Here is a 15,658-nt window from a genome sequence, read left to right as displayed (position 1 = left end):
AACGTAATAGATGTACTGAGACTAAATCCGCCTTTAGGACTGCCAGCAACCACTGTAAAAAAGTAATAAAGAAGGCAAGAGAGAGTTATATGCTCAGTGTGTCAAGTCCAAGGTAGCTGAGCAGCGGCTTGGTTCTCATCAGTTCTGGCAAATAGCAAACAGAATCCTCAACCGAATTGTGAGCTCTATCCCAACTATCATCAATGGACCTGAGTTAATATCGTCAGCATCAGACAAAGGCAATCTCTTTGCCAAGAACTTTACAGCTAAATCTAACCTTTACGACCAAGTCCGCCAACCCCCAGTATCCCCTTTGTATATCAGAAAACATGCTAAGTGGCATACAAATATCTGTACGCGATGTTGCGAAGCTCATCAAAAACCTTGATTCCAGTAAAGCAACTGGTCCTGACGGCATTCCAGTCATAGTACTCAAAACGCCTCAAAAGGAACTAGCGCCCATACTTACCAAGTTATTTAAGCGTTGTCTTAAGGAGAAATGCTTCTCAACACCTTGGAAAATCTCATCAGTATGCCCTGTATTTAAGAATTCAGGTGATCGCTCATCTCCCTCTCAGTACAGACCAATAAGTCTCCTATGCATAATGAGTAAGCTGCTGGAATCTGTGCTAAACAAGGGAGTAGTTAACCATCTCAGCAAAAAAAAAACCTTCTTAGTGACATGCAATATGGTTTCCGTTCTGCAAGATCTACAGCAGATATTTATATCTCATAGGATTGGCGAATCCCACGATGGAGGCTTTCTCTCTAGGGCAATTGCTCTTGACATATCAAAGGCCTTTAATAATGTATGGCATAAAGGCCTACTTCACAAGATCTCCAGTCATGGTATAGATGGAAATGTTTTCTCAACTATTAAATCATTTGTCTCTGATAGGTTCTTAAGAGTAGTGATTGATGGGCAGAAATCAGAGGCTCTCAGTATTAATGCTGGAGTCCCTCAGGGGGCCATCCTGAGTCAAACTCTCTTCCTGATCTACATCAATGATCTTCCAGACCACATCCTTAGATCATTTGTAGACATTTATGCTGACGACACTACCATCTATGAAAGCACTTCGAAACAGTAAACGACCAAGTTCTCTCTGACTCTCACTGCTCTGATCTTGAGCACGTGGTACAATGGGGAAAGAAGTGGCTGGTTACTTTTAATGCATCTAAAACCAAGCTTCTATCTTTACATCATCAACGCTCTGCTACCCAGCTGCTATCAATCGAAATGAATAGCTCTCGTCTTGGGGAGGCTTCATGTTTTGACAAGCTTCTGGGCTTGACCTTTACTCCCGATCTGAAATGGAACACGTATATCAAATCAATTGTCAAAGTCACTGGAAAGATGGTGAGATCCTTCTACCGCTCCAGCAGATATCTCACTCCTGATGCAATTCTGTACATATATAAAAACCAGGGTCGGCCAACGATGGAGTACTGTTGCCACATCTGAGCAGGAGCTGCTAGAAGCAACTTATCCTGTCTTGACAGAGTTCAAAATAGACTTCGTAGCTTAGTGGAGATGCCCTTTTCTCTTCTCTGAAACCCCTTTCCCTCAGAAGAGACGTAGCGAGTCTGTTCCTGCTTTATCGTTATTTTCATGGCAGGTGCTCATCTGAACTTCGATCTCTGGTCCCCCCTCGCCAGACTTTCACGAAAAACACTCGTCTTGCCAGAATCACTATCAACAATTACCCACACTCTTTATCGGTGCCTACACCTAAACGTAGATTTCATGAACAAGGCTTCTTTCTGAGAACAGCTCGCCTGTGGAACTCTATTCCGTTTGCCTGCTTTCCAGCTGACTACAATTTCTTATTGAACCGTCCCCCTAAGTAATCCAATTTACAAAATTCACACTAATGTTTACTACGCTAAAATCACAATGACTGATATATACCTATTAACTCTTATCCTCGAGTGGCCTCTGAGCCTTGGTAAACTGTGACCCCCATGTAAAAAAAATATTGGGGCGTAGCGGGGATGTCGGCGGCGGCCGGGGGGATGTTGGGGCCCACAAAGGATGGAAATAAAAAATAAAAATAAAAACGTTTATAAGAGTTTTTGATATATATGCACATAATAATACTTTGATAAGTATGTTTCAACTTAAATAGGAATGGTATAATAAAACTGTGAGGTCTTCATTCGCGCCTGTACTCCATGGAAATAGCCACAAACTTTAACAAAGACTTTTCATATCTATTTGCGTAAGTATACTTTGATAATTATGTTTAAGTTTGAAGAAATATGGTATAATAAAATTAGTGGGTGTTCGTTCGCGAATATTCTTCATGGAATGTAAATATGTCACAAAGTTTAATAAGGTTTTTTAAAAGGGGCGAGGGTCCACAATAACACATTAACTTTAATCTTAATTCACGTTGGCTTTTATTTATTTGTTTTAGTTGAATCATATTGTGTCGAATAAATTCACCTCATAAATTCACGTTCTTATTAAAGTGAAAGCAAAAAAAAAAGTCGGAACTTTAGAAAATTATCGACACAAATTTTGCATAACTTTGTTTTTTTTCTTCTCCAGTTGGAAGTGGAACTCTTTCGAATATAGATAAATAGATAAATAAGAAAAATACGAACGTTACTTGTCATCGTGTCATAAGAAGAAAACATCCTGCTCATGTGATTACGTGTCTTTTTAAAAACATTTACATAACCTTTTTATTTTTATTTATATATCTTTTTAAGCCTTTTTTGTCAGTGTACTAGAAGGAATTCAGTTGATTACAACCCTTTCTGCGTGTTCTTTACATTACAATAGTACAACCCTGAATCCGACGGCGCAATACTACACCGTTCAATACTGTAAAACTGAAACGAATCCATTTTATTCTTATTCATATTTATATCGATTCTTTGCTAAAAAAAAAACTAAAGTAATTACGTTTTTACTTTTTTAATATCCCATTTTGCTGTTTCGGATTATTTTATTAAAGTAAGTAAAGCTTCATTATTTTTCAAAACTGTTTTTGTTTCTTTGTTTCGTCGATATTATTAAGTAAGAGTGTATAGTAGAAAAGCCAACAAACGAATATCCGAAAAAATGAATATATAAGAAATAAATGTTACCATAGTCAATAAAAGTTCAGTTCATGTTTTTTTCTTTTTTTTTTTTAAATAGTTTTTAATGCTCTTTACTTGAAATAATTTCAGCGAACCGAAATTAAAACGAAATTTGAGGCGATAACTATTAAATGAATTTTTATATAAACTACACATGCCATAATCGAATATTCCTCAAGCACAAAATAACGGGAAACATTAAAATATGTTTATAAATATTCCTTACGTTGACGGAACTCTCTTAAATTGTTAACACAGAATGCTCAGGTGCCCCTCCTTCAAATTGAAAACGGGGCTCTCCATTTCAAAGCCGTTGCCATTTTGATTTTTTTTTAACCGGTTCCTGAATTAATTTTTTTTTTATAAACTACTTAAAAATACAAAGCAATGAACTTTTCTACCATAAAAGTAACTTTTATTGACTATGGTAACATTTATTTCTTGTATATTTATATTATTATATATTTAACATTTTCTCTTTGTAAGGAAACATCATTTTGTTGGTCACTCTTGACTACGAATGGAAACAAAGTTGTGGATTGAACTTACAACTGTCGCATTGACAGTCGGCAGTTCTAACAATCGGACAACGAATCAGTGCCATAAATATTTATCCTCGGGTGTGTATTAAATCCACACCCGCCCGTCGCAACAGTGCTCAAACCATCAGTTTGTTTATAAACAAATTAACAGTGGGCTTCGCTTAATTGGTTAAATACGCGTCTGGTGAAAATATATCTACAGAGTGCTCAACCCAAAGAGGGGGTGGGGGCTTTAATAGTTATCCACATACAGTACTGTTTTGTTGTATCACAACTCATCAGTATGGCTAGACATACACCTTTCTCCAGCCATGGAACGAAGAGTCGGCAGCTCTAACATCACTTCCAGATCTCATAAAATAAAAACTTTTCTGAAATAAATGAATAAATGAATAAATGAATAAACAAACATAGTGTCAGTGTAGGGTGATACACTGATTCAAAAACATTCCTAACAATGCGACGCTTTTTTGTAGACCAAGGTGACTGTTTACTTAAGTATGCGCCCTCACATCCGATATCAAGACTTCATTGCAACAAAATCTCTTTTCCTGTAGCATTGTCTTGAAATAGATCTTGAGAATTGTTCGCGTGCGAATTAAATTCGTGTAGATTTTTCACTGTTGCGATCACACAGTGTTTTTTTTTTTTTTTGTGAAATAGCATTTAGGCGGATTTCCTCCTTCAGATGCACAATAATCTTATATAATATTCGTTAAGTTCTTTATTTTTCAAAGTGAATAAAATATACCTTGCAAATCCGAAAATACGGAAACTACAGCTTGCTCGGTGGTGTTTTCTGCTATAGTCGTTTTGATCGGTTTCCTGTTCTTTCTGTCCAGTCACTGACTCTTTATATGACTCCGGAGTAATGTAGTAAATCTGTGTTCCGTCCCTTGTCAGATATCGACACAAAACCTCGATTTTACTGCGGTAAAAAGGTTTTAAACAACTTCATGAAACATGGAAAATTCTATGTATCTTAATTGGCGTATATATTTTCAAAACTTACTATATATGTGTGAGTGTGTGTCTGTGGGAGAGAGAGAGAGAGAGGGGGAGAGAGAGAGAGAGAGAAAGTTTCGGAGAAATAAATTTATATATGATTTTAAATAAAAGCAGAAATTTAGCCTCAATATACTTTCGACCAACATCTTCTCAGGGGAAACTGTTGATATACAAAATATACAATGAGCGAAAAAGAGCACATATGTGTAGTTTAAATGCCGTTGAGATGGAGTAATAAACGTTTTTAAAATAAATAAGATTTATGAAATTATTTGTTTTAATAATGCTTCTAGCTCCTCCCCCTCCCCTCACCATTTTATCGGCATTTAAGTTTCTCATTCGAGAAAGTAAGTTTTGCTTGTGAATTTTGCTTGGGTACAAGGGCTTCTATGTATTGACCCTTCTATGTATTGACCCTTGTGCACACTATTAAGTAGGAAAAGAAAAAAAATCTCAATGTTCGTCTCTGGTGAGTGTATTAGGGATTCGCAATGAAAGATTTGGTCCCAATTAAATCTGTAATAAAATTGCGGAGTCATTTCCAGTCAGTGTCTTGGTAAGATCTAGTCGCTTTGAGGCACGACGCTTTTGTTTTGGAACGAGGTTTACAGTAATATCAAACATTATTGCGTGGTGATCAGCATTCCCGAGTTGGTCATGGGACGATTTCACACAAGCATTAGGTAGTGTTGTCAGGAATAGGCCGTAGATTTAGAATCACTGATCCTTTCGGTTCGCAATGTGAGTCAGAAAGATGAATGTTTATGTGTTGGAACATGCAATTGGGAAGTTACCCGTGCTATTGCAAGCTGGGTCTGTTTAGTTTGAGGATCAAACTAATGATTGTGGTAAACATATTAATTTGGGTGCTAAATTTCGTGGAAAATTAGGGGTCGATTCTATCGGAAACGTAGTCAATAAAGACAAAGTTATGAGTTGATAGGGCTTATAGGGAAAATGTAGGTAACGCTGTATATCTATCTATCTATCTATCTATCTATCTATCTATCTATCTATCCATCCATCTATCTATATATATATATATATATATCTATATATATATATATATATATATATATATATATATATATATATATATATATATATATAAGTGAGGATGTGCGTGTGTGTGTGTATGTGTGTGTGTGTGAGGACACTTCTCAACCTATAAACTCAACGAATTTCTGATCTACAGACTTGAAAGTTGGCATATAGTATATTCAGACATGTGAAAAACTTTTTAATTAATTATTATTGACTAATTAAGATTTGTCTTACATGTGACTAACAAGTATAGATCAAGTTTAATGCAAATCTTAATATATTTGAAGGTTCAAATGGGAGTTGGTGGAAGTATCAAGCTCTTAAAAATCATAATATATTAAAAAAAAAAAATTGGGGGAATATTTCTTAATTGAATTCTAGTATCTAAAAATTACACATCGAATCGGAGATAACTGAATTTTCACGCAAACTTCCATACAATTTTTTTTGCCATCTTTACGAAACCTAAATTAAACTAAATATGGTCCGAATAACATTCGCTCTCTCTTGTGTACGAAATTTCTTAAGGGGCAATTCATTAGTTTAGAGGTGGGTCCGTAAAAATAATCGTGTAACATGACCCTGAAAAACTCGCATTAATGAAGCTAATGGCCATCAGTTTCTGCTAAATACCTGAACTAGTATTTATTAGCTTCTCATAGATGTGAAACAAGGTTGAAATGGTGGCATACTGCTCGGACACAAAATAGACGAGAGAGAACTCGTCGGTATATCCCGGTGGAGGTGCCCCCTCCCGCGATGAACAATGAAGGAGCAAGGAACGTTTAAGAGAGTACACCCCTAAGATCCAGCCAGGCAATTCCTGATCCCGACAAAAAGAGGCGGAGCGTTCAAGTCATCCGATAGGTTGGCAAGTAGGGAACTCAGCTAATATATGACAACTGTCTGTTATCAGGTGAAACACGCGATTTTGTAAGGTGTAGCAGTCATAAATGAAAACTCATCTTCTACCGTGGCTAAATTTGGCTACAACTGATCACTCACCATGCAAAGTGCATTGATTTCATCTGTCTGTGAAAGATATTTCCTTTCGAAAGCACAACCAGTCAGCAGAGACAAACGTTTAAATTGCCCCTTTCCTCTATCCTGGCCCTTTCCAATTCACACTCATGCATCGAGTATCTTTGCCTAAAGATAACTGCTGCCGGTCTTTTTAAGGCACAGAGAAACTTTTATCTTACCTTTGGTCACTTGTCCATCGTTCACGTTTTCTTCCACCTATACCAAACGGTATAGATAATAAAATAAATAATTTTGTTGTTGTTCTACAAAAGTTTTTTTTCTTTCTGATTCGTGCAACAGTTTTTATTATCTACTACTAATATATACAAGTGTGTCACCATTTATTAAACGCACTTGATATAATGATAAGTTTCTCATTTTTACACTTGGTTCTCAATCTATTACGGGCTGCAATGAAAATACTATCAGCAGTTTGATACACACACACACACCAAAAATACAAGTGTCATTTAATTTTTAAAAAAAACTTATATTCTTCCTACAAAAGCACATTGCCATTGAGACGGATGTTTTGCAGGGGATTTCTCACGAATTCCTGTGTCTGGCTCATTGAACATTTAAGTTTTCTGTCGAACACGGATTAAGAACAACGATGTTGTATCATCGGTCCAGCGTAGATTACGTGAACAAAAATAACAATAGTGACTAGGAATGTCCAAGCGAAGGGAAAATACATACGACCTCTTCCGTTCATCAATTCTCTCTCTCCCTCTCTCTCTCTCCCTCTCTCTCTCCCTCTCTCTTACTCTTCATTTCTCTTCGTGTTTCTGTTTCTTTTTCTTTCTTTATCATATTTCACTTTTCTTTCTTATAATCTCTCTCGTTTTTCCTCTCCGTTATTTTTCTCTTTATTTTCTCAGCTCCTTTTCTCGTCCCCTGCCTTTTTCACACACACATATACACACGCTCTCTCCATATATATATATATATATATATATATATATATATATATATATCTTTCTCTCTTTCTATGATAGATACATATTCATACGCGTCTTTCTCACTATATTTCACTTGTTATCTTCCATTTTCCCTCTTTCTCAGTCCTCTAATAAGTTGTATTCCTTCCTTTCACAATTTACTTTCTTTCAATCGTTATCTTTTTCTATCTCCTTCCCCCATTCTGTCTTTCGTTTTTGCTATATCTTACTCGCCATATCTTTCTCTTTCAATCGCCATACCAAATCAGGCTGGCTTAAGATACTAGCTTCCTAACATAAAATGCTCCAAATATGTTAGTGTTTCTTGTCCTTTTTTGGAAAAAAAAATCATGTTCTACAAAGCCAAAAATACAAAAACAACAATTTTCCTCTACAAAAAAAAACAAACAACGAAACTAAACACAATGATTAAATATTTAAAGTGTTAGAGATTGTTATACATTGAAGCAGGTTATATTTATACTCGCGTGAACATTACACTTAGAGCAGAAAATCTGTTTTCTTCTTCTTTTTTTTATTATTGGAATCGGCATTAAATGATCCGAAAATGGGTTGATATACTGTAAAACAAAACAACAAACCAAGCATGAAGAGTAAATATTTTAACATATTTTTTTTACACGGTGGTCACCACTTATCAAGGCCCGAAAGCCACTCAGGGATAATGGTTATTGCAAGTACAGTACGTTAGTGTGAAGATTTAATGAAGTGTTTACTTAAGGGGGCGGTTCATTAGGAATTTGTTAACGTTTGACTTGAAGACATCCAAGTTGTAATCAGGTGGGAAGCAGGCAGACGGAACAGAGTTCCACAGGCGTGCAGTTCTAAGAAAGAACCTTTGTTCATGGAATCCACGTTTTGATTTAGGCACAGATAAAGAGTGGGGGAAAATTTTTCACAGTGGATTCAGCTAGACGGGTGTTTTTCGTGAAAGATTGGCGAGGGGGGACCAGAGATTGGAGTTCAGACGAGCACCTGCCATGGAAATAACGATAAAACAAGGATAGGCTCGCAACGTCTCTTCTGTGAGAGAGAGGGTAGAGAAAAGGGCATCCCCCACTAAGTCACGAAGTCTATTTTGTACTTTGTCAAGACAGGATAGGCTGTTTTTAGCAGCTCCTGCCCAGATATGGCAGCAGTATTCCATCCTTGGACGTACTTGGCTTTTATATAGACAGAGAATTGCATCCGTAGTGAGATATCTTCTGGAGCGGTAGAAGGATCCCACCATCTTTCCAGCGACCTTGGCAACAAACTTGATGTATGTGTTCCATTTCAGATCGGGAGTAAAGGTCAAACCCAGAAGCTTGTCAAAACACGGGGCCTCTCCCAGACAAGAGCCATCCATCCCAATTGATGCCAGATGGAGATCAGAGCGTTGATGATGTAAGGATAGGAGTTTGGTTTTAGATGCATAAAAACTATTTCCAATATTACTGGATTCGGCATTAAATAATTCGAAAAGGGTTGATATGCTGTAACACAAAACAGCCAAGCAACCAAATATTTCTCTCACACATATACACTATTTTCTCTCTCTCTCTCTCTCTCTCTCTCTCTCTCTCTCTCTCTCTCTCTTTATTTATCTTCTATTCTCTCGCCTTCGACCTTATTACACACTCGTCATTACTTTTATTAGTGCACACGCCCCACGTCGTTACATACTGACGCATGCCAACGTGCACTAGCCAACTATTCTCGCTCTTCTCCCTCCTCTCTTTCTTTCTCCTAAAATATTTTGAGGCATGGCCTTCCAAGTACACACCTTTCTTTAAATAAATCTGGCCGTAATTGAAGCAGTCGTATCTGTAAATCACCCTCCGAACTCTTATTAACACAAAAGAGCTCAACAGTGGACACCCTTCACGCGACAAGAGTTGCATAAACTTATTTTTTTACACATTTATTTCAAATCTAACTCTACACACTTAGTGATAAAAGTTATCTCTACAAAACCACCATTTGCCCATGCATGAGCTATTGTTGCCATATCTGGGCTGGTGCATCTACAACTAGTTTAGGGCATTTCTCACGCAGAAGGTTATCGAGATGATCAGAAAAGGTAATGGTTGGTAGGTTAGATTGTGAAGAGGATGGCGGATGAGGCCCGTGTTTCGACGCTCAAATCTTCCAACTTCTCCAGGGTCGGTTTAGCAACGGGCGGTCGAGCATTGTTGTGGATGATAATTGGGGCTTTTCTGTTGATTAATGCTGGGTGTTGTTGTCGAATTTCTAGTGGTTTTCATCCATTTGTTGACAGTACTTCTCCGCCGTAATTGTTTCGCCAGCATTCAAAAAACTGTAATGGGTGAGGCCGGTCGCAGACCACCAAACAGTTAACATGATCTTCTTTTGGTGCAACTCTGGTTCCAGGAAGTGTCGTAGAGCTTCGTCGGCGTCTAAGCACTGAGCTAAGCGTCATCGTAATCCACAATCCGGTCGAGAAACGGGTCGTTCTTGTTGCCTAAAAGAAAGGGAAAATGACACGTTACAACGTTTTTTTTTGTTGTCGTCCAATCCGTGAGGCATCCATTTATCAATATTTTTTTTGTCTTTCCAGTCTCTTTTAAATGGTTGGAAATTGTGCGATGTTGCTTTTTCCCCACGTTCTGAAAAGATACAATTGTTTTAAAACGATTGTAATTTAAACGATTAGTTAGAGCAAAAAAACAAAAAACAAACAAACAAAAAAAAAACGCTTTTTAAAATGATATATGAAGTAAAAAGTATTATAACGAAAACTTATTTGACAATGCATCATTTGGAATCCAAATTAAAAATTCTGTTACCCAATAATATTACATTCTTAAAACAATAAGAAGGTGCGCGTGAATTTTTATATGTGTTTGGTAAAATCCTACGCTATAATTTTTTTTCTTTGCATTTCTTTAACTCAAACATTGCCACTGGGACTTAATGACATGATTTATAATCACATCCTAAAAGCGGAGTCGTGCAGCGATACGTGTATTCAAATTGCATTTCTGCGTGTTAATAGTCAGAGAAACGGAGAGAAGGGATGTACTTCCAGTGGTGAAAACGGTTCGGTATCTGGAGATGTTTACAGTAAAGGTATGGGATTTTTCTGTGTATCGAATAAGTCGTGGATATTTATTTTTAGCGGTCACAAGTTCGACGGAGCACATTCCATTAAATTACTTGTAAAACAAGCAGATGGATCCAACATGGCGACGATGGGACCTGCGTTGGAGCTTGGTAGACAGTGCGGAACCCATTAGGTTATAAGTTATTTTGGGACTCCGTCTAAAAGAGAGGGAGAGAGAGAGAGAAAGAGAGAGAGAGAGAGAGAGAGAGAAGGAGAGAGAAGGAGAGAGAGATGGGTCTGGTTGTTGGTGTATTAGACCAGATATGGCAACTATACTCTATGCGTGGGCGAATGGAGGCTTTGAGATATAGGATACTTGCTGACGTGAATTTTTCTAGCCCATCAAAAGGAGGTTACTTTCTTTGCAACTAAGCAGTATATTCTACGTATTTAGTGAAGTTCATGTTACCAGTGAACGCTAGACCGGCTGTAGGGTGCTATCAGTCATGACAATCGATGGTTCGAAAGTTTTCTCATAATTGTTAAAGGAAAAGAGTTTTATCTTAGTAGCATTAAATGTAACCATTTATTTTTGCCCTCATCCCACTAAAGACTGGAAATTATTTTTACGCATTTTAACGTGTGAGTTTGTTTGCTCTCATGTCGAGAATAGAGCATGTTATAATCAGCAAATATACCTACTTTGGGCACAATTGCATCAGGAAAATTGTTTACAAAAGTTATTCAAAATACAGGTCCAATGTTCGACTCCTCAGATCTGAATCTTTCTTTCTAGATCAGAAAGATCGTATTATATTAAATAGTCGCATAGTAATACCGTACGAGTCATCATTCATAAGGCAGTCATGCCAGACTTTGTCAAAGGTATTGAATATACTGAGCGCTACACCTACCTTGCCAAATGTATGGTATATGCTCAGAGTATATGTTCAGAGATAATTGTTAGAATATCCTAGATTGCCCAAATCTATACTGTTGTCTAGAAGTTTAATATTTTCGAAGTAGTGGATTATCGCAATATTGATTAATGATTCATTGATTTTCATCAAAAAGCGAAAGGGAGTTTGGGGGGGATATTTGCGGTTCAGTTATATTACCAGTTCAAGAAAACTGGTACTACAGAGGCAATTTTTCAGAACCAAGATTCGGAACTGGATTTAGTATGGAGTTTGAATAGGACTTGGCTGAACTTATTGAATTATGGAATATTTATTCTAGGAAATATGGCGATAAATATGGGCATGTTATTTAATTTTTGGGGGAGAAACATTATCATTTAAGGGAAGGTGCGCGTGTCACCAAACCAGTCCAATAACTCTATATGGAATTTAAAATTAATAATACGCTTATTGCTTATCTTGGGACAGGTGTCCTACTAGTATGTAATCATAAAATACATAATTATTCTCGCATCGCAGCTCATAAGAGCCATGAAAAGCAAAAAAAGGAAGTCCAAGTGAGAGGTTTCGCTCTCATATGGGCTCATCAGTTAGCCACATCCAAACTCAGTATTCGAAACCCGAGCATCTTGCATGCGAGGTAAGCATTCTACCAACTGATCAAACACGTTATACACAAAAAAGTTATTAACTATCATAGATCAAGCTCATCGTAACGAAATCCGACAATGGAAAGAACTTACTTTCGTCTCGAACAAGGGATGTGATCATCGCAATCAGTCTTAACCCAAGTCGATGTCTAAATTGACTGATAAGATGATGCGCTTGTACGTTCATCAATGAACAGTTACTATACCGTAGATACCTAAAGATAACCCATGTAGGTGGAAACGTTATTACGTTTGGCGAATTTTTCTACTCTCTCGCGGAAAATTTAGCCCACCATATTTAGAAAATAAACAAACAAAAAAGGCAGAGTTTACCGCTGATATTCAACCAGATTATATATATATATATATATATATATATATATATATATATACATATATATATATATATATGTATATATATATATATATATATATATATATATCAGTCCGTTTCATTTTTTTCTCAAAAAGTACTGGATCGATCTGGCTGACATTTTCTGTGAAGCTTTATTATGATAAGGTACAGCGACCTAACTATTATGGTATTCGCTCGATGCATGATTCACAGTTAGGGAATAATATGGACTAGCGGGACCTGTGGAAATTCCACAGCAGCATCTTTCATATGTAATACATTGCTGCTGTGCATTCTGTGGGCGTTCAGTATGAATGAAAACACAATCATATTATTCTAGCCCTTTACTAAAATAATAACTTTGATAAATTGTCTGGGCTGATTATTTCATTACAAAACACACCAATCAATTAACTGACATTCTTTCATTTTTTTATAATTCTTGGATATGTTACTAATTTCGACAACCATTTTCATTTTCATAATTTAAACCAACATTATCGCCCCCCTACTAAAATAATAACTTTGATATGTTGTTTAGACTGATTATTTCATTACAAACACACGAATCAATAAACTATCATTTCATCATTTTTAATAATTCTTCGATATGTTAATAATTTCGGCAATAATTTTTCATTATGTAAACCCACATTATTGCCCCCACTTACCAAAATAATAACTTTGATAATTTTGTCTGGGCTGATTATTTCATTACAAACACACCAATCAATTAACTGACATTTCGTCATTTTTCATAAGTCTGTGATATATTACTAATTTCGACAATCATTTTTCATAATGTAAACCCACATTATCGCCCTTATTAAATTATTACTTTGATATATTGTCCGGGCTGATTATTTCATTACAAACACACCAATCAATTAACTCACATTTCATAATTTTTCATAATTCTTGGATATGTTACTAATTAAGACAATAATTATTTATAATTGTGACGTATATTATCATCCCCCTACTTATATAAGAACTTTGATATATTGTCAGGGCTGATTATTTTTATTGCAAACACACCAATAAATTAACTCGCATTTCATCATTTTTCATAATTCTTGGATATGTTACTTATTTCGACATTTTTCATAATTTTAACCCACTTATCGCCTCCTTTTCTAAAACAATAACTTTAATATATGTCCTGGGCTGATTATTTCATTGCAAACACATCAACCAATTCCGGGTATTCTCATAGTATATATGTTCCACCTATCTTATCCAATCCCGGATGACACCATGTATTCTGCTAGCATATATCTTCCACCTATCTTATTCGATCCTGGGCAAAGCTGAATATTCTGCTACTATATGTTTTTCACTAATCTCATTCAATACTGGGCTACGCTGGGTATTCTACTAGTATATATTTCCACTTATCTCATCCAATCCCAGGACTGTCTTCATGTCCGCCATCGCACTGTTAAAAATATACATGAAATAAAGTAATGTTTAAATCGTAAACTGTTTCAGTCGTTTCCGGGACTGACTTTATATCCCCCACCCCACTGGTAAAAATATACATGAAATAATGCAATGTCTAAGTCTAAATTGTTTAAACCATTTCCGGGACTGACTTCATATCCCCTTACCCCACTGTTAAAAATGTACATGAAATAAAGTAATGCTTAAATCATAAACTGTTTCAGCCATTTCCGGGACTGACTTTTTATCCTCCACCCCTACTTTTAAAAATATACATTAAATAAAGTAATTTCAAAACGTAAATGGTTTCAGCCATTTCTGGAACTGATTTATATCCCCCACCCCACTGTTAAAAATATACTTGAAATAAAGTAATGTTTAAATCTTAAACTGTTTCAGCAGTTTTTCAAATTTAATATATAAAAAATTAACGCAGTTAGGGATTAAGCAACCATTACTTCAACATGAATTTCTGAGTGTAGTATCAGTCTCAGCATTCCAGTGACTTTAATCTTCCCCTTTTTTGGTATCGGTTAATGGAGGAGAAAGCCTTCATTACTGATACAATTTTTGTTTTGTTACTGACAAGAGTGTCCCTTTTGGGGAGCTGGTTTTCCCCTAAATTTAAAACTGACCTTATGTCAATCTCTGAAGAGACATTTCCAGGGTATTTTAAAATTAATCAGAGAAGACATTTTCAGGGCATTTTGTAATTAAATCAGAAATTGCTTTTCTAAGTCACTTCTGTAATATTAACATTTTGTTACATTAAATATAGTACCTTTTTACAGTGTCTACCCACGGGACAAATTTAGACACCATGGTCGTTTTTTAGCGTGGTGAAAAAGAACAAAAAAATCGTCTCAGTCGTGAAGCATTTCTCCTCCACTAAGAGAGAACAATAAAATTGAAATGTAGCATCTGAAGAACAGATACTACACTTTGATCTTAGCCAAAAGGCCACAGAGAACAACTAATTTTTATTAGCTTTGCCTTAAAAGCAACACCATTTTTTTTTGTTTTGTTTTATTAGGAATTGGAATTCCACTTTACTTTAAGGGGTGACAAGGTTTATTTGAAATATTCCACTTTCCTTTTTTAGGGATGCACATCATGATAACGACCGAAGCGAATTACGATATTAATATAAAGATTAATGGGGATTAGTCACCACAATAGCACTTTTACTTTTACTTTTTCTTTGAAACTAATAAACTGATCTTCCTGAAATTCTCTGTGGAACTTTGTTATGATATTGTGCAGCGAACTACTTATCATGGTATCCGATGAACAGTAAGAGTTTAATATAGATTAACAGGGATTAGTGTTTAATGCAAAAATGAGCACAGATTTAAATGTTTCCCAGCGTCAGCTTGGCATAAAAACTGGTTCTAAATCAACAGTCTATAACTTTTTCCCCGTTTGTATATGTGGGTCCTTATGTAAAATGTACCCACAAAGTTTATTTATATATTTGGTAAAGTCCATTCTGTTATTCGTGTTGTTGTGTAAAATTATCTTCTTGTTCCTTTTTTGAATTAATTATTTTTCACTCATCTTTATTTCGAACCA

General features: G+C 36.0%; 1 pseudogene; it reads right to left on the bottom strand.

The window, feature by feature from the left end:
* Positions 1-14,904: 14,904 nt before the first annotated feature.
* Positions 14,905-15,060, bottom strand: LOC145243037 (U2 spliceosomal RNA; annotated as a pseudogene).
* Between the last annotated feature and the right edge of the window lie 598 nt (positions 15,061-15,658).

This window comes from Euprymna scolopes, chromosome 2 (assembly GCF_053919585.1).
Source record: "Euprymna scolopes isolate OS-2025 chromosome 2, ASM5391958v1, whole genome shotgun sequence".
In the NCBI taxonomy this organism is placed as follows: Eukaryota; Metazoa; Mollusca; class Cephalopoda; order Sepiida; family Sepiolidae; genus Euprymna; species Euprymna scolopes.
Note: the sequence above shows the minus strand (reverse complement) of the source record. Positions and strands in the feature narration are given on the sequence as shown.